General features: G+C 44.9%; 1 protein-coding gene across 2 annotated transcripts in view; it reads left to right on the plus strand.

Annotated features, from left to right (window-relative positions):
• The first annotated feature begins 3,782 nt into the window (after window positions 1-3,782).
• Window positions 3,783-26,525, plus strand: part of plxna1b (plexin A1b) — a 239,002-nt gene continuing 216,259 nt past the window's right edge. For both annotated transcript variants that reach the window (XM_084062474.1, XM_084062475.1), the window contains exon 1: window positions 3,783-3,910. The gene's annotated coding sequence lies outside the window, so the exon portion shown is untranslated. The remainder of the gene's footprint in view (window positions 3,911-26,525) is intronic.

Genomic DNA, 26,525 nt, shown 5'->3' on the forward strand with positions numbered 1-26,525 from the left:
TAGACTACATCTGTGTCATGGTCTCAACTCTCCACAGAGGAACAGACAGCATATTGTATCACCATCTGTTAGCTTTTCCAGAATTTTTAATGACGTACAGTATGTTGGGAGTGCGGCGTATAGCTCTGGATGGTGTTTCAAAACGCCAGGTAATATCCGTCCTGCCTGGTGCTGTCCAGTCCAGCCCAGATGGCCACGTTCCACGGGCTTTCCCTGATTCAAAGCGCCGTAATGAGATTGGAGCGATCGTACAAAGTGATGAGACAGGCTTAGCTGGTGATAACCTGCAGTGTGCTAGCCAACCATCGTCCCTGTTGGTGTTAGCCAGTTAGAGCCGCATTATACCAGGTTAGTCAGGCCTTGCTGTGTCACTTCAGGTTACATGGTCACTGAGCCTGGATTTACCCCGCTGGCTCCAGTCTGATTTGTTTCACTTGATTTACACACAAATATTATGTTTTTACTGCTGAAAAATAAAAAATTATAAGAAAATTCCAATGGCTATTGTTAATCATGGGCCCTAATGCCAAAGAATGTTATGGGTGGGTGTGTACACAGCATGCATGTGCACATGGAAACTGTGATTTGGTGTGTGTGTGTGTGTGTGTGTGTGTGTGTGTGTGTGTGTGTGTGTGTGTGTGCGCGCGTGTGTGTGAGTGTGAGTGTGAGTGTGTGCGCGTGCATGTGCATGTGTGTGTTTCTAAGGAGAGCTGGGACCCATCCGTCTCCATGTGATCAGTCAGTGCCCGTGTCTCTCCACACGCTTCAAATGTTTACTCTTCCTTCCAAAAACACAAACCCATTAAAAGTGCATGAATAAAATGAAGCACATAAGAAAGCAAAGCAGCCAAAAGGACACTCTTGAAGGTGTTTAGTATTCTCTGTGCTTTCAGCTCAAGCTGCTCGGCCGGTACAACATCTCCTGCAGGCTTCAGCCATGACAGCCAAGATTACTGGAATCTGACTAGCGGGCTACAGAAAACAAAACAAAAACAGCAACGCTCACAACTGTAAAACATTGCATCATACTTTTTGTATAATAGAGGAATTGAAAACGGGTGGTTTTATTTTGAATAATATTTTAGATTCCAGTTCCTGAATCAGGAACAAACAGGAACAAAAAAAAAATCCCAAACTCCTCAATAGGGATATGAGAAAACTTTCACTGGCTATTGCCCCTGATGTCATCAAATTGTACCTTTTTTTTACCAAATCAAAACATCCAGAAACAATCTTGTGGCTCCCATATGTATCTCGCCATTCATTCTATATAAATATGACACATGACTCCTTATTTGGGCAAGGTTTCAGCCCGATCTGACCCTCATTGACTTCTGTTCAAATTAAAGCCATTTAACACAGAAAGACAGACCCATTTGGCCATTTCCTCCTCATAGAACCACACCGTAAAAAGCCAACTCAGCCATTAATTGGTCTTATACCATTTAATATTCTTAACGCTTCAAGATGTAATTCTCATGAGAGGTTGATGGTAAAGTTCAGCTGCACTATCCTGAGTCTAATCAATGTTTTGGTGTTGAAGCCAGAGACAGAGGAGGGCTTTGTCCACGTTCACATGGCTCTGAAGTGACCAGAGGCCTGTTAGTTTTGACAGGCTTTGAGAAACTCTGCTAATTAATATCAATTATTCTTTTGTTCATATATATGATGCACACACGCACACACGCACACACACATACAAACGTACAGACGCACACATGCATGCAACCAAACACACACACACACACACACACACACACACACACACACACACACACACACACACACACACACACACACACACACACACACACACACACACACACACAGAGGGCCAGGTAGTATAGTGAATGCCAGACATTGCTTCTCTCCTGAGCGCAATCTGTAACAGGAGATGTCTGTTAGAATAACTGAGTTATTCCCAAAGCTTCATTACCCCAGAGACACTGTGGAACCATGCCCAAAACACACTTTGTCTAAACTCTTGATATTCACTGGCTACATGATGAATATTGAGATTTGGCCTTCAAAGTCACTTTCGCTCTCTAGTAGGTGGATGCAATGTGTACACACTAAAAACCTCACTGTTCGTTTAACTCTGAGAGTGTACAAATGTAACCAAATGGAGTTGTAAGTGTCCAAAATAGCAGATCGGCTATTTTTGGCAAAGAGATTAAGGTGCAGACAGAAAAAAAGTGGTATAGTTGTAACTCAAGTCCGTTTTACTAAGAATAGAGGGTTTACAGTAAGTGGTTAACACTGAGGATTTTACGGTGTATGTGAAGTCTGACGTGTAATAAAGTGTATGAACTTAAAAGTTTGCTGTATAGCCTTACGGGTGTAGCTTGTATCCACAATCTGTCATCAAAGTGTCATGTAAGTTGGTGCAGAAAAATGTGTCAACTGAAGGGTTGTGACAGACAAGCCCAGGGCATGCTTGTTTAATTAGGGACATGCCTTGTTTTGTAGAGCTCACCAGCAAGCCTGTCACTCAGTGCCTCATGGCCTCATTCATGTTTTATTCAGTGCTTAAAAAGTTTAAAAATTAACTTGCGTGAGCCTGTAGATCATAAGTGTCCTACAGCCAAGTTTACTCAACTAGTGTGTGTAAAACAAACCAATAGCCTTATCCCATGTTAGAGACACATTCTGAGTACTTTATTTTATTTTTTATCTTATCTATCTTGTTTTGGTTCTTGAAGGTACTCTTACCTGTACCATCCTGTTTCACTTTAACTGTTGTTGCGGCTATGACACCTGAATTGATCCCTCCGGGCATCAAGGTTGGTCTTATCTTATCTCAGTTGGTTCTCACAGTAGTACACTCTACTTGTGGGAAAGGGGCCTGTGTAGATTGTAGATGTAGATTGTAGTACTTTGTTTTTGCTACTTTCTCCCATAAATTTGATATAATTTAATTATACACTAATTGTATAGCTTATAGTTTGGCATCAGAGTGCATAGGGTGAGCTGAGTGTACCTTGAATATTGAATATCATGATATTATTATTATTCATTATTATTATCATTATTATTATTCGTGCCCGCTGTAGGCTAGTTGTGGTTCCAATCAGTGGCGTAAAGTACATTTACTCAAGTACTCTACTTAAATACAATTTTGAGGTATTTTCACTTTACTGGAGTATTTCCAATTTTGAGTACTTTTACTTCTACTCCACTACATCTCAGAGGCAAATACTATACTTTTACTCCACTACAATTATTTAAAGACTTTGGTTACTTCGTAAATTTTGATGATCATTACAAAACATACATTACCCACTTACAATGCGACACGTTGCAGTGCATTGTGAGCTTGTTGATCTGCTATTTTCAAAATCTTTTTTATACATTTTTATACATTTGAAAACTTGTGAAATGGGACATTCTGCATAATGAGTACTTTCTACTTTTGGTACTTTAAGTACATTTTGATACCAATTAATACTTTTGTATTTTACTCAAGTAAAAAATAAATCTTCAATTTTACTTAGTTGTAAAAAAGTATTTCTACATTGCAGTATTGATACTTTTACTTAAGTAAAAAAAAAATTGCAGGAGGAGGAAAAAAGTACCCTGTGCTTGGCGGTTTGGACTTTGGCCACACTGTGAAACAACTCAACCAACGACGCCCTCTATGGGCTCGGTTAGGCAACTGAAGCAACAAAGTGCATTCCTTGCTCCTTGCGCCTGCCGTTTGGGCTGCTCCCCCCTCCTCCTCCTCTCCCCCCTCTCTCTCTCTCTCCCCTGGAACCCAGAGCTGCATTCTTCCCCATTCACACGCAGAGGAGCCGCCGAGGCGAGCACTCACTACTACTAGTACTCCGTGACGAGAGTGTGGAAATGTCCCAGAGTTGTGGAATTTAAACCATCATGGCAAGGATATCTAACCTAAGGATCACATGAACCTGTAAGTAATCTGCTGTTGTTGGGTTTTGGGTCACGTACGGTTCTGTTTTTTCTCCCCACCTTATGAGAGAAACAGTTTTTGAGTCCCCGGTGGGTCAAACATTTAGATCCGTTGGTGTGTGTCCTTTGGTTTGAGTTTTGGTGTCTTCTCTTCTCTCTCGCCGGGGTGGTTTGTTTTAGAGCTGGAGCCCCATCTAAACATAGACTGCCTGTGTTTTAAAGACACTATGAGCGGGTTGGTTGGGTATAACCAGACCAGCGCGATCCCACAATTTTAGGTGTGGATTCCGATTGTAAAAAAGGCTTGTGTTTCTGCAGGAAGGCTAGTGTTATAAATGCGCGCCGTGGCGTGGCGTGGACCACCAGTCGGTTTGCGTGGACCACCGGTCGGATTAATGATCAACACGAAACTGGGGGGAAACTGCGGATCTTTGGTCGAAGGTGTTATTATTGTTGGTTTAAATCCTTGTGCATAAAACAATCACAGGAACCATATTCAACAGAGAAGGAAAGGGGCTATTATTTTTTCCCCCAAGAAGCTCCAGATCTATCCAGTGCGACGTTGGGGTTTAGTTTAGGTTTGACAATGTAATATTAGATGTAGATGTTTTTAGTGGTGTAAAAAATATATGCATTTCATTATTGTAGCAGTTTGAGATTTCACAAACGTAAAGTGCATTATAAATAAAAATCCATTATTATTAATTATTAAATATCAGTGACTTTTCTCGTCTTGTAAATCCTCGTCTGACTCTCGTACTTTATGTGTTGTTGCGCTGGTGATGAGGTGTGTGTTGTTGTTCCACTGCAATGTTGAACAGAACAGCAGACGTCTGGTTATAGTTGGAGATCATATGGTTGTTGCATTGCCTTAGAGGAGGAATGCCACCACCACCATACATAATTATAGGTGTTCACAGACTGACACTGACTGTCGCCACCCGGGGAAACAGTTGTTGGGGGGATAGAGAGAGACACACACGTGAGACCCATACATACTACATGCATGGATTTACATTGAAATGCGTTGCATGTTCTGCGTGTGATGGCTGTTTAAATACGTTCGGAGCCCAGGATGTGTTGTTCTGCCCTATAACACTCTTAAGTGGACATAAGGGAGGGGTGTTGCATTTCTCCAGGGGACATGCTGCTGCTGTTTTGTAAAAGAAAAGGAAAAAAATCGATTCCCCCTATTAGCTTTGAAATAATTAGAAATCGTGTTGGTTGGGTGGTGTGAGTGGGAAGAAAAAAAAACCCGTTAATCTGCTAACGAATGAGAGGCAATTTGTAAGCTTTGTTATTCGACAGCAATGTAATTCCCCATTGAGCAGCGACAGAATGATGAGGGCTGTCTGTGGGTGTGTTGAGTGCGAAATGCTCTCATTGCTCTATTGGATTCTCTTCAATCGCATTTTAATCAAACCCTGGTTAACCAATTAGGCTCCTCCAGCCCCACATAGGCGATATTCAATTCATTTGGAATATAGAATAATACAATCATATATTAAGTGAATGAAATGGGAGGATCCATCCATCATGTTCCAGTTCCATGCATCATTTTAAACCAGGTCCTTTTTGGACTGCCAGGCTATAATATTCTAATCTAAACTGACCTCAATTTTGCCACTATTGAATGAAGTTGAAGCGTCTCCACTGACGGTCAAATGCAAAGTATTCACATGCTAATGAGGCAGGAGTTCAAGCGTGACATAAATGTTTACTTAAGAGGTGGTACTTGGTGAATAATAACTGCCTCTAATCATCACTCATTCACTGACATTAGTGACACATAGGGTTGGGATCTGGAACCGGAGGAACCAGATCCAACATTGAGGAACCGGAATCGGTTCCATCATATTTGGAACCGTTTTCCATAACCGTTTTTCTCACGCTCTCAGAGGCTGGTTATGTGGACCATGCAATTACAATACAGATGGTTCTCAAACAATGACCATTATAACTCTGAGAGTGTACAAATGGGACCAGCATTTGGTCCCATATGTACACTCTCAGAGTTACAGACCTGCAAGGGTCCATTTGGAAGGAATCGTTAAAGAGAACCGGTGAGGAATCGGACCGTTAAGAGGGATTCATTAAGGAACTGGAATCGTTAAAATCCTAAAGGATCCCAACCCTAGTGACACATGCTCGGGATTTAACTCGACTGTCTCCAAGATATCAACCACCCAAAAATAATGTCAATCTATCAGCATGAGGAGAATAATGTAACGGTCATTCATCATTACATTGTATCGGTTCGTGACAGACTGCAAGGAGTGGCTATATTGTAGCCAAGCCAGGAGAGACACTTTTTGTAGTCTGAGCAGATGGATTTAGAATCACCCTCCTCTCCTTATTCAGATGACCTGGCACACATATTTGAACATTTCAGAAACGTGGACACGTTCCCCTAGAAAAAAAATCGTTTTAATATTCCAGAGGTAAAATATTCCCCTACCCTGTTATGTCTAAATTCGATTACCTTTTTGAGGAGACCATAGTGTCATAGCATTTGATTTAGCAGCCGGCCAAATGACACAGCACTCTCATAGCACATATCAAATAAATCTATTAAAGGAGATGATGAGACGGGGAAAAAACGACCTTAATGATGTTTAACAGCTTAAACCCCATATACTTCATTGACTTGAGTCCCCCAGGACTCTATAGTATTTTTCCCCTCTAAACCAAATCTCAACACGCCACATTGTGACACTATGTTAACTTGTAGATCTGCTATATTCGCTGAACGTCCACCCCAGAAATAGGGATGCTAGGGTTCATGTGGTTAAAGTGTACGCTTGCCACCAGAGAGGGTCCCCACAAAAGGTTCCATGACCTTGCATGGCATTGTACATGAAAGCTAGTGTCCCAGACAGAAAATTACAAGCAATTCGTTTCAATCTTCCCCAATTATGATACAAATCTCTCCACAATAGACCAGCAGTGTCATGAATTTTGAATGTCCGCCCTGTACGCTTGAGTTCGTTTGCGGCTGCTACAATGAAGGGTAAACCTATGATGTCCAAAGTTTGGAATTCAAGCTGACGTGTGCACTTTGCACCCCTCTGGCCTGGCCTTTGTGTGGCTGCCCCCCATAGAATTCCCATGGACATTTCAATAAGCGGCATGGTTAAGGTCTAATAATTAGAATGTTAGACGAATGACAAGGCTTGTGCTCATGTGAGAATTGCACTGCGAGCTGAGAAATGTCATCAGCGTAAAACATTTAAGGTATAGCTAATACAAGGACATGTCATTGCATCATATATTGAAAACTGGACCGAAAATGGAGAATTTAAGTTTAGTTCCGTGGAGACTCGAATGTAGATTTTCTCAGTGGGAATGAAAAAACATGGTGACAGTCATTGAAATTGTTTATGTGAAAGACCTTTGAAGTCTATATTGCATACACAGTAGGGTGTAGGCTAATTTGCTCAGCGTGAATCAGCTAATATATCCATTTGTAACTCTCAGAGCTAAATTAGCACTTCTTCAGGGTTTCATGTATCGTTTCATTGGAGTAGAAGTAGGTCTATGTGTTGTGCGTGTGTATGCACTTGGGAAAAGGTCTTATTTTCCAGTTTCCTTGACTGTCAGACATTTTAAACCAATGTGACTACCCCCCCCCCCCACTCCCCACTACCTTTTGCTTCTTCTCCTTTTATTTATCTCACTCATCACTCTCTCTGCCTCGCCAGTGGCGTTAGTACCGCTAGTTTGAACAAGACCTGGTAAGGAAGGACCCGCTGTGATTGACAGTTCTGCCGTGTTGAACTTCTTCATAGCGTTTTTGCAAAGTATGCCTGAACCTAACCTTATTCTTATGCCTAAACCTCAGTAAAAAAACACTAATCCCTAGCCTTAACCTCATTAAGATTATGCCTAAACCTAACCTTATTCCTAACCTTAACCTCAGTAAAAAAAAAATGCCTAAAGCTAACCTTATTCCTAACCTTATCCTCAGTAAAAAATTATGCCTAAAGCTAACCTTATTCTTAACCCACGCAGTAACATCAGTAAAATTATGCCTAAACCCTATTCCTAAACTTAACCCCCGTAAACGTAGTTTCTTTTTAATCTGAGAAAATAAACTGTCTGCAAAAAGTAGCGTTCGATCGTGGAAAATCTATTGTCTGCAGTGAGATTCAAACCCACGGTCTACAGACTGGGAGTCTAATGATTAACACAGCGCGCCATTGAGCCAGCTAGTAGAGGCAGGTTGTGGGAGTTAGTTGAATGTGACGCCGCTCCATCTATCTGTCTGGGTAGTGACGCGAGTGACTGGGGGCGTGGCCAAGTTGCTCAAACTAGCGGTATTAACGCAACTTGCCTCTGCCTCTCGCCTTACCTTGCCACTGAGGATCATTACTGCTCTCACCCGCTTCTCTCTCTTTTCTCTTTCTCTCTGTCAGTCCTCCACCCTACCTATCCCCTTCTGCACTACCGCTCGCAAAACATCATTTCTCATCTCCTTCCCTCATTTTTTATTTCTGTAGTGTGTGCACAGCACACGTATGAGCCTGGCCTACCGTATCACTGTCTCAGCCGGTCCTGGCATTGAGTCTAACCGAAAACACCTGCAGTAGTCACCCATCCTTTCTGTATCTATGGACGGTGTTGCCAAATCAGCTTGACTTCCTCCACCATAATCGTCTTGACAGACGGAAATATGACGTATATATACGTGAGAAGATTGTCTTTATTAATCCCCATGGGGAAATTCTGTATTTTACTTCGTTTTTTTCACACGCATAGGGCCGAAATACAGAGTTGTAAATGTGGCGAGATGGCGGAATTATTGGGCTGCCATGTAGCGGCGCCCAGGAGCAGTTAGGGGGTTGGTGCCTTGTTCAAGGGCACCTCAACAGTGAGTGCTCATGTGAATTGACACCTCTCCAGCTAACAGTCCATGCTAATACTGTTGGACTTGAACTGGCCACCCTCTGGTTTCCCAATCCAAGTCCCTACTCCTACAGACTGAGCTACTGCCGCCCCCTTGGATTTCTCATCTTCGCTAGGGATGGGCAGAAGTTTGCGTGCAATGCATTCTGGTACATGTAGACAAGGCATGTCGCCGGTAAGGCTCTGAGGGAGAACTCAGATTTCTCCATAAATATAGGCTCACAATATAGGTATGTGTGTGTACTTGGGAAGAGGCATCCCCTTTTCCAGTTTCCTTGACTGAAGCTTGCTATGCAACACGTCTGTTATTGACTGTTATACGATATTTTCATTATTTATTTGTCGTATGATGAAGTATATAGAGTTTAAGTGTTAACTGTGACTCTGAACCTTGTCTATTGCCCAATAAAAATGACGGATTTTCAAAATATGTCTTTCTGTTGTTGACAAAGACAACACTTCAGACAACAGGTCTCGCCACAGAGTTTGGTGCCTGTGCGTGAGTGGCTGGTAGCGTGACAGTTTTGCCAGTGTGCGTGCAGGGCTACTGCGGCCTCTCGGATCAGGGAAAGGGGAAAGCATCCTAGTGTCAGGTGAAAGAAGATCCCTTCTTCAGTTCAACCAATGCAAGGTTATGTCAATCAGAAAGGTGGGGAGACGCCGCAGTTTAATCCAGCCTCATGTGATTGAGTGCTTTCCTCCTCAGAGCGCGTGCTCTGTAAACGGAGTATCTGCTTTCATATCATAGACGGCAGAGATGGCATGTTTTTATTACATACGTTTTCATTTGTGTCAGTCTCACTAAGGAGGTTAGCAGGAGACATTCGCCGTTAGCGCACTGCTCGCTCTCTCCAGCCTTACCGCTCTTCTGTTTCTCACACACCAATTGTTTCTCTCTCTCTCTCTCTCTCTCTCTCTCTCTCTCTCTCTCTCTCTCTCTCTCTCTCTCTCTCTCTCTCTCTCATTGGACACTATTGATCCTTACTGTGCCCTCACCCCTCTCTGTTTCTCTGTCACCTAGCTGCCTGTCGTCTTCCATCCGCATCTCCTCTGCTGTCATCTCGCTCCCTCTCTGCAAACATCCCTCTGCCCTCCACCTTCCTCTCTTTTCTCCTCATCTCCCACCTTCCGTTTGAGGCATTCACACACCGGCTCTCTCCCGGGTTTGCGTGGCGCCCTGAGGGGGTGGGGGTTCGGTGGCTGACGGGACTACATTGATATTAAAAAGCACTAAAGAGGGACCATCAGTGAGGCTCTACCCAAAGGCTCTCTCTCTCTCTCATAATATATATATATATATATATATATATATTTATTCACACGCGTGTATGCCGCGATGTGCTAACACCTCTAGCCGACAAGCCTTATATGAAATAAACTCACTCTTCAATACCTCCCGGGCCTTCTTGACTGACTGCTGGAATGGGAATGACCTCCGTTTGGCCTGCATAAGGAGCATGGAGAGAGAGAGTCTGTGGGCGATGTGAATGCACAAGTACACAGTCAAATCCTCAGTGTTAATTTATCTATTTGTACACTCTCTGAGTTAAATGAACACGCTGAGGATTTTACTGTACCACTTCCCAGTGCACCAAGAACTAAGCACAGATAGAGAAGACAGTTTGCAGGTGAGCTGGCGCTGTGCACGGTCATCCACATCAGAAGGAAGGCCATCTAATGGCGGACAGCAGGGTCATCTGTGAACTCTGTCTGGTGTTTTGTTATGTTGGTTCTGGTCCCTGCAAGCTGCTCGCCCCAGAGAGAGGAGACATATGCATCAGCTGAGCTCTAATGTGGAGATGACATGGAAGCCTGGTCTCCAATGTGTGACGCTTTGACCGTTTTCAACTAAAATCTAGCCAAATAAATACCACTCATGTGGAAGCAATGTAGAAATCTTTTCATTTTGAAAATGACTTTTTTGGAGAGAAGTTTTCTCTCCCTCTCTCTCTCTTTCTCTCTCTGTCGTGCTCATCCAAGTGAAATGTCTGTTATGTATAATTAATTTTCTCCTCTCTCCCGGTTTATTTTTATCGCCCACTTTTAACCGTTCTTCAAAGGACCCCTCCCCCGCTTCCGTCCTCCACAGTGCCTGCCGAAAGTGACAGCTGCTCATGGTACGGGGGCTGCTTTTTGAAGCAGGCACTAAAAAGGCCACTCACATCAAGACGGCTTGGAGTAGAAAAACCTCTGCCATACTGACTGTATCAAAACCCTGCCTGCTAATCTGGCTGCAAATTGAAATTAAGTCCCAACGAAATGTACATGGTTTGCTTTACTTCAAAAGTTTGGGTTAAAATGTAAAGCTGCATGGCGCAATTGATTACATTTTGGCACCAGTGCACCATAAATCAATAAATGGGCTTCTTTGCTCTCATTTCTTTCTGTATGTGTGGCAGACACGGCCTTGGTCATATATTTCCCTGTCAGTCAAGATGACTAACGCTTGTCAATTGGCTCTCATCCAAAGTACACAGCAAAATCCTCTGTGTTAATTTGCTAATAACGTAAACTGATGAACGTTGACGTGCTGCCGTGTTCTCACCCTCAGACTCCGGTGTCGGCTGCATTAGGATTGAGCATCCTACCTCTTTAGGTGTAAAATGCAATGTTTGACCCCATTTGGACTTGTGACCCGTCAGCCCTGTGTTTGTGCCCCCCACCCTCGGCATATGAGGGTTCCTGCTCGGTATGCTAACGCCGTTGTCAGCATTCTCCCCTGCAGACACTGACTCTGACAGGCAGCCGGAGCCCTCTGCGTGTGTTGAATGGCTTCTCTTCTTCCGTTTCCTCATTGAAGAGGGGCAACGGGCCTGCTATTGATCAGGAAGTCTCCACTCAATGGTTCTTTCCTGTAAGACAAGACGCTTACCTGTACGTGCTGCCCTCTTTCCTCCCCACCGTCCGGCTTGGGCCTGTGCATCAGGGCTGTGCAGAGACCAGAGAGGCGGCTGCTCAAAGTTCAAACGGGGCAATATTTAAAAACACAGTACACCACCAGTCTACGTTTTCACACCATAACCTGTTGAATTATACCCACTTTTGCTGCGAACGGCGTCCAGGTGTGTTTTACACAATTTTACATGTGTTGAGAGACCATAATCTAGTTCAAGTAGCTTTGAATCAGAGGAGGAAGTATCATCATACAAAAAAGTCTTGGGAATCTCTATTTAAACAATTGAGCACCTGTCTCTCAGTGGGAGTGGCTGCAAAGCATAACACCTCATCCTGACATATAGCAACACGAGCAAGCGAGAAAAAGTCATTAAAAGACATGTGTTTCAACCAGGCTGTCCTCGTGTTCCACGAGCGACAGCGAGTTGTGCAGCGACGCCGTCCCCCTCAGATATTCGCTCACAGTGTCTCTATTTTTGCGAGGCTTCATGGCAGCCTTCCCACCCAAAACTATTGTTAGATCTGCATACTGCTTTGCACCCGTGTCTGGAATACAGCTATTTTGATTGTCAGAAGTTGCATCAAGAGTTAAGGAAAGTGGATGTTCAAAGGGCATATTGGACAGAGTAGCACTGTAGCTCCTGTAGCTCACATTCCTCCTGACGCATTTCATATCTATATTTCAGGATTGTTCACAGTATAGTAAAACCCTCTTTACGTCATATTTATATTACTGGATGGTTCAAACAGTATAGATTAGTGATTCAATGGACTAGCTCTCAAATTTAAGGGAGACCACCTGTGACATGCTGTGTTTCTGCAGTCATGCATGTGGAGGAAATATCTGAAGCCGACTGTGTGTGTGGGTGCACGGCTGCACGCGCCACGTGGTAGCTTCATGAAGCGGAGACATTAATTTCCTCTCTTTAGTTATTCATTTGTTCATTTTATTGGTCCACTCCAGACTATGTTGCGCCATTGGCTGACGCTAGTCACGCTACATATCAGGACAGTTTGTCGCGCAATTTCGTCGGCAGATCACTCGCTTGCTGGCAGTGGGGTGTGAGGAGAGTGGAGGGCACGTGATGTCACTGTGTCAGGTGACGGTGAAAGTGAAACTGACTGAAGGCAGCCAGCCCAGCCAAGGAAGGCAGGCCTTTTACAAAGGGCACTTCGGACATCCGGGACAAAAGGGCAGTTGCTCAAGCCCCCTCAGCCCTACCCTTGTCTGCCATCATATGGCATTACAAGACTAGGTTTATAGGCACAGAATTAAAACTCACATTACACCAGACCTTACTCATGTTATGTTAATGAATCTGTTAATCATCTATAGTCAAGATGTCATGAAATACTATTGCTCTCAAAATTTGGTAACACCGGGAATGCAAAATATGACGAGATTATCTTAACTATAGGGAAGCAGGCTGCTGTCCAATATGGCACTGGTACACCACTGTATTGATGGCGACCATTGCTGTCAACTTATATCTCAGAGCAATTCGCCCATCTTGCTATGCTTTTCTACGGCAACAGACGCAACCCATCATCTGTTTTGTGTCTTTGGTAGAAGAGAGTCTGATGCTGATGTATCCTCAGTTTTAGATGAGAGCCTACTGGTTGTTTACCGTGCGCACTGGAGTCTGTCTGCCTCTTCAGGCATGTTTGGCTTGTTAATGAGAGTGGAGGCAGCACTGTGTGTGTGTGTGTGTGTGTGTGTGTGTGTGTGTGTGTGTGTGTGTGTGTGTGTGTGTGTGTGTGTGTGTGTGTGTGTGTGTGTGTGTGTGTGTGTGTGTGTGTGTGTGTGTGTGTGTGTGTGTGTGTGTGTGTGTGTGTGTGTGTGTGTGTGAGTTTGTGAGACGTGCATGTGCGTGTGTGTGTGGTGTGCATGTATTTGCATTGCAAGAGGCAGTGCATAGTTGCTGTGTTTGTCTTACGTGCCCACTGTATACACTGCTACAGGAGATACTATCTCTTTTTGTGCATTTGTGTGTGTGTGTTGGGGAACCTCATGTTTTATGTAAGGTAAGAGTCTCCAGTGTTTTAGAAGATGAAGCAGGGAAAAGTTTACTCAGGCACATAGGCATTTATTGTTGTGATTAATGTTAATGGTGCAGCACATCATAATTGTGTTTTCCTCTCTCTTGTCTTACATCTTCTCTCTCTCTCTCTTGTGTTTCTGCAGTGTTCACTAGTTTGTATGGCCCCCATTTGGTGCCTGTTGTATTTACCAATGGGGGAATCTAAATAATTCAGGTGGCCTGCACTCCCCAGCCCTGTAAATAAGACTAATAGAAGGCAGGCCTTTGAACAGAGCCACTTGCCCAGGGAAAGCATGGCCGTGGGCTAGCCTATAAATCAGCTAGCTGCCTGTCTGGCCCCCTGACTGCGGTGGTGTGGAGTGCGAGCTCTCTCTCTCTCACTCTCTGTCGCTGTCTCTCTCTTGTGTCTCTCCTGGCATTAGCGGAAGGAAGGAAGGCTCATTTGAAAGAGGTCAGGGGTATGATGTTGCCCCCTGAGGCAGGGGTGGTCGGGAAGCGGAGAAAGCGAGTTTGTGTGACGCAGGTACAATCACTCTCACTCTTCTCTCTTGGACTCTCTTTCTGTATCGAGCACCTGTATGTGCGTGTTTGTTTACCAGATGTATAATTGTTTATTTATTCATTTTACCCACTTGTTTTCTTCATTTTCTAGTCTTTAGATGTGGGCAGACGTACGTGTGATTGACTGTGTGTGTTACCAGAGGCAGATCGTTCGCAGAGAAACAAAAATCAATTGTGGGGGATAAAAAAAACATTTGGGTTTTTCAAAGTGCCCCAATGAGGAGCTAGCCCTACTCAATCCACTATGTGATCCCACTTCAGCAGTGAAAAGTCGGGTAGATTTCAGTAGCTTTAGCCCTAAAACTCTGTGTCGAGCCCCTTCCTAGCCTTTCACCTCACCCTATGCTAAAATCTCAATAGACACTTTTCCTGTGATAGTAGTCGTAGGCCCTGTCTGGTTCCAGGTCCAAAACGATTGTGACTGAAATCACTATTACTTTTATTTGAACTATAGCCCGGCTGGGCTGACAAATGATCTCTGTTGGTACAATATGTCTCAAGGAACTATAAAGATGTTATGTTGGCTGGAAATTGAACACTACATAATGTAAGCCCTGTTGGGGCCCTTTAGTGAAAACCAGTCTATTGACCGAGTGGCCTAAACTATTATGTTATGTCATACAGACACTGAAAAATAATTCCTGGCACCCTGTGGTCCATATGTACGGCTCAGGCATAACAAATGTAGCTTAAAACTTGCTTAAAACACGGCAGAAGCCTCCATATAGGCCAAATCCACAACCCCCTCTCCTCTCTTTCTCTCCTTCATCCTTTTCTCTCCACGGTCTCTCTCTTTGTGAGCTCTTTCTTTTGTACTCCTCTCAAAGGGTTAAAGAGAGAGTAGCCCGCCGAGTCTGGCCTCCATTGTGCGCTGGCATTGTGCCACTGCATAGCATGTCGTCCTCAGAGACATGTACAAGGGACTCTTCTCTATTCAACAGCTATCTGTTAATGCTATCTTTGCATCATGCAAATCGATGCAAAAAAAGTTGCACGTGGTTAGTAGTGTATAAAATGCAGACTGTTTCTTTAACCCATTAAGGCCTGAGGTTCCGATTCCACAAAATGTCTTCTAAATCCTAACGGCTTTCTGTAAAAACGTATGTTACTATATCAGTGGTTCTCAAACTTTTTCATGTCAAGGACCACCCAAAATGACATGTATTTGGCCGCGGACCCCCATCTCAAAATATTTTGTTCCAGGTACCTCCCCAGAAGCAAAGATTTGAGTTAAGAATGTTAGCTATAAAAATATGTATATTCAAAGCACTTTCCGATAAGCTATGAGCTTGTATATCTGCTATCTTTGTATAAAATAAAGGTTTAAGTGGTTACACAGATGCGTTCTTCTGATTAGAGTGCTTTAAAAACTCTGCTTTTTCCAAGTGATATTTAATTCCTTCCTTCTCCCATGTACGTATTGTTGTTGTTCAGCACCTGAAAAGTTTTTGTTGGGAATGGGATGTGCATGCTTCCCTTTGGACTCTATATTTAATTCTACGCCCGCAACCTTCTTGTTTGCTAGATTCACACTCCCTTGCCAAAGATCTGAAGAACGGCTCTAGAAAGCTGTTTTGTTTTCGTCCAGTGTGTCTCAGTGGAAACATGTGCTCAAGGACCATAACCCCCCCACCCTCCTCCTCTCCCTTCCTCTCTTACCTAGATTGTTAAGAGGAAAACCACTCAACTGCATGTTGTGCAGAACATTGGTGGTGGCTGCTCAGCTTAATTCTTTTAGCAGACCTGTGCTCCCTCCACGCTGAAGCGGCAGGGGTCCCGGGGGGGCCTTTAAGTCGCCTCCCCCTTCCTCGAACCCCCCAACCACCCTCAGAGAGTAGAGGGAATGAACAAACAGGGGACCTGGGAATAATTACTCCAGGCCCAGACAATACCAGAACACCAGGAGTTGGGGTGTGTGTATGGGGGGTAGGAGGTGGATGGGGGTGGTGGTGGAGTGGAGTAAGGAATGGGGGAAGTGTCCAAAATGAGAAGGAATGGGGGGGTCAAAGGTTAGGAGGATCCCTCTTTAAAGGTGAGTGGGGTTCATGGGGAGGGGGAGGTTTTGTTGGCACGGTGCTCTGTTGCTTCTTGCCGGGCTACCGTGTGGGGGAGGAGCAGGTGGGTGGGGTCTGAGAGTTGCGAGCCACACATTGCTGTCCCATGATGGTGGTTCCAGTTGTGGCTCTGTGTGACCTTTGACCCCTCCTCCACCACATCATCCACAGTCCTGCATAATATACAGCCCATGCACACACCTCCTTCTTTCTCAGGGTCCGTTACACCAGTGGTTCTCAAAGTGGGTCCTTGAGGGGGTGTCCCCAGCTAAATGAATGGTAACTGAGAGCAATGAGAGAGGAGTCGAGCTGAACGAGGTCGTCTGAAAGTTACTTGTTTATTTCTTGCGGACCAAGTACACTGCCCTGAGGGGACCACGGCGGTCAACTTTAAGTAGGTTAAATTAAGTTACAAAAGAAATTGGGTTAAATTAACACTGAGGACTTCGGCTGTGTGCAATGCTCCACTCTGGGTTGTGTCGTGGCCGGATAACGTGGCCCTTCCAAAGCATGTGACAACAAGCCAGCCAGCCAACGTGAAGGAATGCCGCAGCGATGCCATTCAACGGCGGCCGGCTGTTGTCGCGGGCCGCTGCATTCCAAATGAAATGGAGTGTGTAACTTGTGACTAGTGTGATGTGCTGATGCGTAGCAGCGGGGAGGAGTTGCTTCCTTTCACTTAAGCTCTCTCTGTCTCTTTCTCCTTCACTGGCCTTGTCCAGCATTTCCTTGGTTCCCATGCCTGTGCGGAGGAATGCTGTTCTTCTGACTGGGTCGTATGCACGTCCTCTATTGTTACCTGAGCGTGACCTCATTTGGCTCCTGAGATCGACACGACATGGCCTTTGGCATGCTCTCCCTTATCCTTCCCTTTTGACAGATGAGAAATTATATCTTCCCACTTGGGTTACTGGCAGCTCTGGCTGGCATAGGCTGGAACAAAGGTACAATACGTAAGTTCATAAAAGATAGCTTTCTTTTTGGAATTGTTGTATTTATTATTATTACTTATTATTATTACTTCAGTTTCTTTTTTTAAACTGTTATGATTTCAGGTTTATAAAGTCACTTGGCAGTTACTTCAGAGAACAGTACCGTATTTAAAGTAAGACATGACTTCCGTGTCCCTTTGCCCACACCACTCACAGGCACATTTCAGAGAGCCTGTCATCCGTTGTTCCAAAAACACAATGCTGGTGGTTTTAGTTTGTTCAAGAGGTCCGTCTCCCTCTGCAACTCTGAAATCAACACCGCAGTCGGTACAGACACATTGCCAAACTAGTCTGTCTGCCAGTGCCAGTGCCAGTGCAGTCTGCTTGTACTGCTTCAGGAACATAAAAAGCCTTAAGGCTACATTAACAAAATGGTGCGGGAAAGGATGAAATCTCAACAGAAATGCCGCTGCTGTGCCGTCATCTAGATCAGAACAGCAGGAAGTCAAATTTAGTCAAATGTACCGGAGAATTACGTAGATTGTTGTGAAGAGGAGCTCCTGTATATTATGTTTGCATGGGCAGGGTGGTGAGAAGTGGTGTGTGTGTGTGTGTGTTTGAGGGAGGGTGCTCTGGATGACAAAAGTCAGAGAAGCTGAGTCAAACTTTAATTAAGGACTGAACGCAGCATCGGAACAGCTGCTCATTCTTGTGTTGCCCCGTCACACTGCTTTTACGACTCTTTTTTTTATTTGGAAGCCAAACAGATGTTATTGGGGGTGGCAGCTTTATCGGATGGTGAAGTGCGGTTTCGGGAAGAGGAGGGAGATTAAACTGTCCCTCGGCTGCAGATTGGTGATTTCAAGGAATTAGTGTTGAGGTCTTGCGGGTCACAGTGCGGGAGATGGTGACCTTGCCGCACGCACCACTGTGTTTCCCACGTCACTGGTTGTGATGGTTTAGTCACCGGCCCGTAACCGGACGGTCACAGTTTCAATCCGCCGCCAACCAGCTGAAGTGTCCTTGAGAAGGACACTGAGCTGAGCTATAGCTATTCCCGCGGAACTATAAAATGGCCGACCCTGTGCTGTGACCACTGAAAGACATGCATGTTTGAGTATCTTTCTGTTTTGTATTTAATTTAATTTTGTAGTTCTAATTCTCTCCCCAATTTAGTTTAGCATTGCGGTCCCTGTTAATGCCAACCCCCACTGTTGGCCTGGGGACAGTGATACTAATGGAGGCCGCCAGATGTTTTTTGTCACCTGACAGTGAGGAGCATATTAATGCACACGGAAGTTCACAGTCACACTATGCTCATATATGCTCTGCATTGTGCTTTCAGGTGACATGCACAACAGTCCTTCTCCTTTTCCCTGCACACATGACCCTGTTGATACTATGGAGAGTTGATGCCTTTTGGTTGTTCCTTGATAAGTCTCTCTCGCTTTCTCTCAGTCTCTCTCTCTCAGTCTCTCTCTCTGTCTCTGTCTCTGTCTCTCTCTCTCTCTCTCTCTCACACACATGGGGCGGTCGTGATGAAAATGGCTGTTTAATCATGCAGAGAGGTCGACCAATCACTGGGCCCTGGTTGTGTGATTTAAGGTCCTATTCAGAGCACAGCTGGAGGGGGAGAGAGGGAAAGGGAGAGAGAGAGAGAGCAGGAAAAGGACTTGGAGAGAGGGAGTGATAGAGAGATATGGGCTTAGGGGTTTGATTGCTATACGGCTCGGGTCACTTCTCATACAATGACCCCCCCCCCCACCCAACAATAATTATGTCTGATGGATTGATGCATAGGCTGAAAGATGGATGAAGGATTTACACAATAGCTTGCGGCGACCGACCAGGCATACTGACTAATAGCCGCGCGCAGACACGTACGTAGGCAGACGCACACATACTTCCAGGCACCATGGGAAAAAGCAGCTAACCTACTTGCTCCCTTACATTTTAAAATAGACTGGAGGTTTGACAGGTAACAAAAATGTATTGCAAATGTATTATTAAATATATAATAAAAAAGTTATACTTCAGTTGCTATTTTCGAAACACAGGCTGCCGGGTGCTATTGTTCTGGAATCTGGCCTATTTGTTACGTGACTTTGCGAGTTTGCGGCTGTGAAGTGCACTGTTGCCCTGGCCAGGTTGAGGGCGCCATCCCAATGTTCCCATTGACGTTTTTATTCTATTTCGTAGAGAAAATCCCCTTTCCGCTGGAACACTGGACACGGTTGGTGCAGCATGCACCATCCGTGCTTAGTGCAACGAAGGGCTCTTGTGAGTGTGCATATTCACTGACAATTCACCAGTATAGCATACTCATGGCCATCAAGATTTATATATATATATATATATATATATATATATATTCTTTTTTAAAGATTTGTTTTAGGGGCTTTTATGCCTTAGGACAGTAGGCTGACAGGAAATGGGGAGAGAGAGAGATGAGGAGTGACATGCAGCAAAGGCCCTCGGGATCGGGACTCGAACCGGCGACACGCTGTCAGGCTACACTGAGCCTAGGTGCCTGGACCGCTACGCCAGCGGTCTAGGCCTCTAGATTTATATTTACCGGACAATTGAAATTCGAGGCGGCCCAGTGACCGGTAAATGGCGGCTAACAAACTCTGCCAGGCACAGCACAGACATGTCGTCTGCAGACGTGGCAGTTCTCACCTGAATGTCAATGGGGGGGGATGACGGATGCATGGGGCGACAGCAGAGGAAGTTCTTCTAGGGAGAGAAACCGATCTCCTTCATTCTCTATCTTACATGCTCATCATCTATTTGTTGTTCTCTTCTCCTTGCTTCCTCTTCGTTTACATCAGTCTTTGTTCTTTTCTCTTCTCTCCATTTAATTGTTTTCATGCTGGTGTCATCCTCTGTTTTAGCTCAAGGCGAGATGACAGCTAGGCTAGTGCATTAGCTTCTCCATAGCGTCTGGGCGGATTTCATAATTCATCATAAAGGTTAAAGGATCTTTGCAGGGTTTTAACCTGAATCCTGGCTCTGCTCTCTCTTACCCTGCTATACCACCTCAATTTCCACATGGGATCGATAAAGGTCAGGTATATCTATCTGTCTTTTTGTGTTGCATAAAATGTGCAGAAATGTCGTTTTATGTAGACTAGTGGAGATTTTCACGCAGAGAGCAATCTCTTGCCACACACAACACGTTGGGAAGTATTTTCATGTTTCCTACTCACAATAGAACCATTGGATTGATTGAGGTAAATACATTGAGGAAGTTGCCATTCATTAGAAGTGTTGATGTCTCCCATCAACACCTCAATCTTCTTTTGTGATGGAGTGACAGGAGGAGAGTCGAACCCACAATACCGTGGCCCATGCATGCACCCGCTGGGTGAACCACCAGGCTACCCAAAGTAATGGCCCTTTAACCTTATATTTGGTATTTTATTCTTTAACCCATTAAGACCTGGAACTGTGTCATTTTTAGATTTGAGCTAAAAAGCATTATTTTACACTTTGGGCTATTCAAAAATTGTGAAAATGTGTGCAAATCTTTGAATATATATATATATTTTAAAGTGAACATTTTTAACTCAAATCTTTGCTTCTGGGGGTCCCTGGAACCAAATATTTTGATGGGGGTCCGCGGCCAAATACATATAGTTTTTGGGGTCCTTGACATGAAAAAGATTGAGCACTACCGATATAGAAACATATGTTTTTCAGAATACTGTTGGGATTTAGGAGACATGTAGAATCGGCTTCAGGTCTTAAAGGGTTAATTTAATCGATTCACTTCTGATTCCATGTGCCAAGCAAGGTATGAAGTGCAGGCTAATTAGGCTTCAGTTTTCATAATGGCAGTATTTACTTTTTAGTGGTTGGAATGTTGTTGCACCACTATATTTCTGAAAGAGGCAACGTGATAATGTGTAAAAGAGACTCTCTAGTGAATAACTTGTATCTCTCTCTTTCTGTCTTGCATACTGTCGCTCTGACCTTGTGTTGGTGTGTGCTGATGATTGCAGAGTGGATGTACTCGTCGTGTGTGTCTGTGTGTGTGTGTGCGTGTGCGGGCATGCGTGCAAAAGGCTGCGGGAGCTCTATTTGTTGTTTAAATGCCGCTGGCTGTTAATTGACTGCCGGGCACGCTGCCTCTCCTTCAGTGGCTGAACCCTGCCCTCCGCCAGGTCCCAGGGGTTGTACCCAGTGAATATATGGTGCCCCCTCCTTCCTTCCCTTCTCAGGGGCACCACTGGCACTGTGCCAAATACTAGGATGGGCACAGTGTCTGTCTGTAAGCCTAGCCCATAGAAGGCTACACGGCATAGCAACAAACGTTGGATTACCCAGTCTATAGACACTATAAAACACTGGTATGAGGATCACATAATTCCATAGCTGGGCAAAGCCAGCATTTAAATGTCCTATTGCCTCATATCAACCACATATTCAAATCCACTATCAGCTTTACCTTTGAGTAGCCCACATGGTTTGTTGGCCAGGCCAACTATGGATGTGGATGACATGCATTTGGTTCAATATACCGAGATGCACTCTCCACACCTTTTTTTATGGGGACATTCACCATTTTGAGATCAAATTAGGTCACTTATAAGATTTTGTAGATCCAAGGACGGGACGGCCTTTAGGCTATTGGGGGTGGGGGCTGGGAAGAAGGGGGTTTATTGATTCCTTTTATATTTGACCCATATTGTCTGTAGAAATGAGCATGTAAACTAAAGCAAATATCTTTCAAAGGTGTGTCCCGGGGGAGCATGCCCACCACGGACCCCCTGTAGTTGTGGCAGGTTTTATGCACACAGTGTTCTCACGTGTTCTGTTTGCATCCCTGCATAGGACGAGCAGAGAGCATGGCCTTTTCACCTCCCTAGCGTCTGTGTCCGTCTCTCCCCATCCATCATTGTTTGTCAGTCGTGTGGTCAGATAACATGTTAACTCAGCTGTGTGATAAGGCTGTAGTAGGCATTCAGGCCTCAGCTGCATTAGCAGCTTTCTGGCCTGTGAGGAGAGAGAGTATATATGGATATGTATGTAATGAAATGTAGCATTAGGCCACTGTATGGCTTGGAAAAGTGTGCTGCTGAGTGTGTGTGTGTGTGTGTGTGTGTGTGTCTACACTTCAGGGTTAGTTTTTATACAGAGGCACGTAAATGTTTGAAGTCATTCTCACGTGCACACTCAATTAATCCACACATGGCTGGTGCTCACTGCTCACACACAACAAAAAGATCTCACTAGTGTACAACACACACACACACACACACACACACACACACACACACACACACACACACACACACACACACACACACACACACACACACACACACACACACACACACACACACACACAGCGACACCTACACACAGAGGTCTGTGCTTTATGACGTGTTTTCCCACTGCAGACAATGTGCAGAGGTAAACATTACACAGCAGAGAGAGAGGAAAAGCCAAACAATGACCGCCCCCCCCCACACACACATAAACACACACAAACACACAAACACACACACACACTGTCCCTGTCTCACTGCGACACTTTGTTTAGACAGGAAACACGAAGGAGCTACTAGTGTGTGTGTGTGTGTGTGTGTGTGTGTGTGTGTGTGTGTGTGTGTGGTAGGTAAGGTGAGGTGAAGTGAAATGAGGCTGCATGAGGAGGCCTGGTGGTGCATTTAACAATAGCTGCCTGTGTGGTTCACATCACTACACTGCCTATAGTCCGGAACGGATATTTTCAATCTCCATAAAATAAAGTAAAAAGCTGTCTGCATAACCTTAGTTAAAAAAAACGATCTCTGTACACACTCTCCTGATCAGCAGCAGATCAGAAACTCAACGATTTTAAAAGGTTGTTTCAAAGAACTTTACCACTCTGTCTTTAGTAAAGAGACATACAGTATTTGGAGTCTGGACTACCTACTCTGGCTCGGCCTCCGAATTCTATATGGCAATGCTATGTGACAGAGTCCCGGAGCTACAGCGAAGGGGAATGTCACAGATGGGACTAATCTAAAACCGGCGTATCTGAAGGACATTAAACCACAGACGCTGTGGACCAAATAATATTGTGTGCAGCAGACGCCTTTGATCCGCTGATGAAGTGAGGGAGTTGATGCAACGTGTAATTAGTCGTAACAGTCTTAACCAAACATAAATGACATGGTATCTGCCATTATTGTTGTTGTTTCCAGGTGCATGCTCATTAGAAAAAGCAACAAAGGGAATGTGGGAATAGCTGTGACATCGTCGTTTCCACAAACGCTCTGTTTGACTTTGACATGCCCTACATGGTTCCACTGAAACGGATATTTTTGAAAAATCTGAGGAAAATGTGTTTTGCAAAATGTCCATGCAAGTGAGGACTGGGCCTAAATGCCAGACAAGACCGTATGAATCCCTGGCAGGTCAGAGAAGTGGTACACTCACTGCGACTGCACTATGAGATGTGCTGGGAGAGCTGAGTGACATCAATCTAGGAGGCAAGCAGCATGTTTATGCACCCAGTCCATTAGGTAGATGTCACTTTAGGCTGATTTAATATGACATTCACACTTCATTGTGTAGTCTACACGTCATGTATTAGCACCTTGTGTGGGTCTGAGGCGGTACACGACTTCTTTAAAATGGCATTTGAAGTTGAGACATAGATTAATAGCAAAGCGATAAAAACAAGGACTTCTGGTTTCAAGCAACAGTGGAATTAGTTGACACGCTATAGAAAATAGGAGCTAAACCGAGCTAATAACCGAGTTAATACAGCCAGCAGTTGAGTTTATTCATGTACATTGGATGTTTTGGGGAGTATAATACAAGTAAATGACATATCACACCAGGTGTGAAGCTTCTATTGGTATCAAAACCACAGAATCACACTTTCCACATCCCAAACTCCTCTTGTATCATTAAAAAAAAGGCAAAACTGTATTTAGCAGTGAAGCAGTGCAGACCCACACAAGCAGTAGGCAATTTCTTCCCAAATGTTTGCTAATGTAACATTAAGGGTATCTCCAGCTTTGACACGCGCTTCCTTAGTCACCATTCACACAGTGCGGCTGAGTTTCGTTGCGTGCAGCACTGACTTGATGAAATGGTCCGATACCCCCAGGTTGCCCGACAAGTCTGACTCAACGGCCACGAGAGAACAGGAATATCTGGCGTGTCACAACTGGCAACAGAAACAACAACAAGCAGAGCGGCAGGGCAAAGAGATTGATCACAGAATCTGTACTGGATGGGAGCTTATCAATCGCTCGACATTGGAGGCAAATGTATTTCCTGTTGCGAATCCACCATAATCCTCACCTCTGCTCTGCAAACACATTCTCTGCCAATAACGCTCATTGAATTATATTGACTCTGCGAGCAAGCAGGGTAAAAAGAGCAGAGGCAGAAAATGAAATCGTGACAATGACTCTTGACGGAAGAGAGAGGAAATGAAATGAAATGCAGAACAGAGAACCAGACGGAAACTCCATGGAAAGTCTGGAAAATAACATATACAGAAGAAGAGAAAAAGGAGAACAGATACAGAAGGAGAGAACGGGGGGGATGCGAATGAGCGAATTGTTGTTCTTCTCCTCTGCCAGTGATACCAGCAGAGCAGCCAGCCAAACTCACAGTAGAGTCTGAGTCAGCAGCTCTTCAACTGGGGCTACACTAGTAACTCTCTCTCACACACACACACACACACACACACACACACACACACACACACACACACAGTGTCAGACCTGTCACCCTATTCTCTCTAGCCCTGCAGCTCTATACCGAGCTATAGCTGCTCAGCCAACCACACTTAATTAGTAGCTGCTGTTACTGGCTGCCCTGCCCCGGCGCCACTGTGGTAAGCCCCAGCCCCATGTCTGCGCACGTGTGCCACTGGCCAAGTTTTCAGTTTGTTTACTGTGTGTGTGTGTGTGGATTGTAGTGTACGCTGTGTATACTCAAGTGTGTGCGGGTATTGTATGTAGGTGGCTGTGTGCAGACTTTACAGGTGGAACAGGAAATGCCAATCTACAAACTAAAGGCTTGTGAGGAGGGAGTGTTTGCACAGCTCGCCCTGTGGTCTCGTGCATCACATTCTTCTTCGCACCGCATCCTCTGTCTCTCCTACTGTACCTCTCTCCTCTTTCCATCCGTCATGAGAAACAGACGCACGTTGAAAACTGCTGGCATGTGCAAAAAGGAGGAAAAACACCTCAACCAAAATGATTCCTCGCTGCTTCTTCAATTTTTGAGGAACATATAAAAAGTTCCTTCATGTGAGGAGAAGTGACCCGCTAGCCTAAATAGCACTTTCTTTTTTTCTTAAATTAAATAGATTCTCGGGGGACTCTTTAACTTCCCCAAAAGATCTTGGAGCACTTAAGCAACAGTTAGACATCACCGTTTTGGGAGATGATTTTAGGCTCTAGTTTCACTGTTGTTGAGTTTTATTCTTGTCAAGGGAGCCAAGTGCTCTAGGTCGCTGTGTGTGTGTGTGTGTGTGTGTGTGCGTGTGCGTGTGCGTGTGTGTGTGTGTGCGCACATGTGTGCAGGATTGCACTTTCAACAACCACAAGAGGACAATGACTCACACGAGCATCAACATATCTGTAACTCTATGTAGAAGCCACTCTACTCTCTGCTCTCCATCATCACCCTCCCATTGCCCCCCCCCTCTTTCCCTACCCCCCCCCCCCCTCCCTGTCATGTTGGTTCCATGGTGCTGCTAGGTGGTGGTGGTGAGGGGCTCTCATCGAGGCACAGTGTGTCAGTCAGATAACATCTTTCCCTGAGGACCCCCAGTCCAAACACATAGCTGGAATAACTACCCACCATCCACCACGGCCACTGGGCCCGCTAATCAGAACCACATTACAGAGAGAGCGAGAGAGAGAGGGAGGAGGGAGACTAGCCTAGCTCAGCACAGGAAACGCACACACAGCTGGAGAACAGACAGCGAATAAAATGTAACTGCCCCCACATGCACACTTTTCTGACTGCACACGCACGTCGCACACGCACACAGTATATGCTCTCCCCGTGGAGGAGGCTGTTGGTCACAGCCCAGCAGCACAGTAACCCACATTAGCAGCTTTGCAGCCCCATCGCTTTGACGCTGGATGTAGGTCACATGCTGCCAGATGAGGCACCTTTAAGCATTCAGCGAGGCATCCGTAGCAGCACAACAATCCATATACTGATGGACGGCTCTGAAATCCCTCGTGACACGTCTGACCTGG

This window comes from Gymnoscopelus microlampas (genome assembly GCF_963454915.1).
Source record: "Gymnoscopelus microlampas genome assembly, chromosome: 7".
Lineage (NCBI taxonomy): Eukaryota > Metazoa > Chordata > Actinopteri > Myctophiformes > Myctophidae > Gymnoscopelus > Gymnoscopelus microlampas.